The sequence below is a fragment of the Gavialis gangeticus genome, unplaced genomic scaffold, assembly GCF_001723915.1.
Source record: "Gavialis gangeticus isolate Ggan-Ray unplaced genomic scaffold, GavGan_comp1, whole genome shotgun sequence".
Lineage (NCBI taxonomy): Eukaryota > Metazoa > Chordata > Crocodylia > Gavialidae > Gavialis > Gavialis gangeticus.
Window position 1 is genome coordinate 37,163,472 of NW_017729027.1, and position 356 is coordinate 37,163,827.

Here is a 356-nt window from a genome sequence, read left to right on the forward strand (position 1 = left end):
TACCTGGGGAGTCAGATGTCAGGCAGGTAATAATGTGTTATAAATCCAATGTCTATATTTAGTCCATGATTTTTAGTGTCCAGGAGGCTGATGCAGTGGAGTTCATAGGCTCGTCTCTGGGAAGTATTTTGTGAGTTTCCTTTGAGGATCAGGACTGAGAGAGTGGTTATCTTGTGAGAAATGTGCCCCCACAGGTAATTGGGTATTCCTGTCTTTGATAGATTTCCAGTGTGCATTCAGTCTGGTGCGCAGTTGTTGTTTCATCTCTTCTACGTATTTTCTATCAGGGCATTTGGTGCATTGGAGGAGATGTATTACATTTCAGGAGGTGCAGCTGTAAGATCCAGGAATGCTGA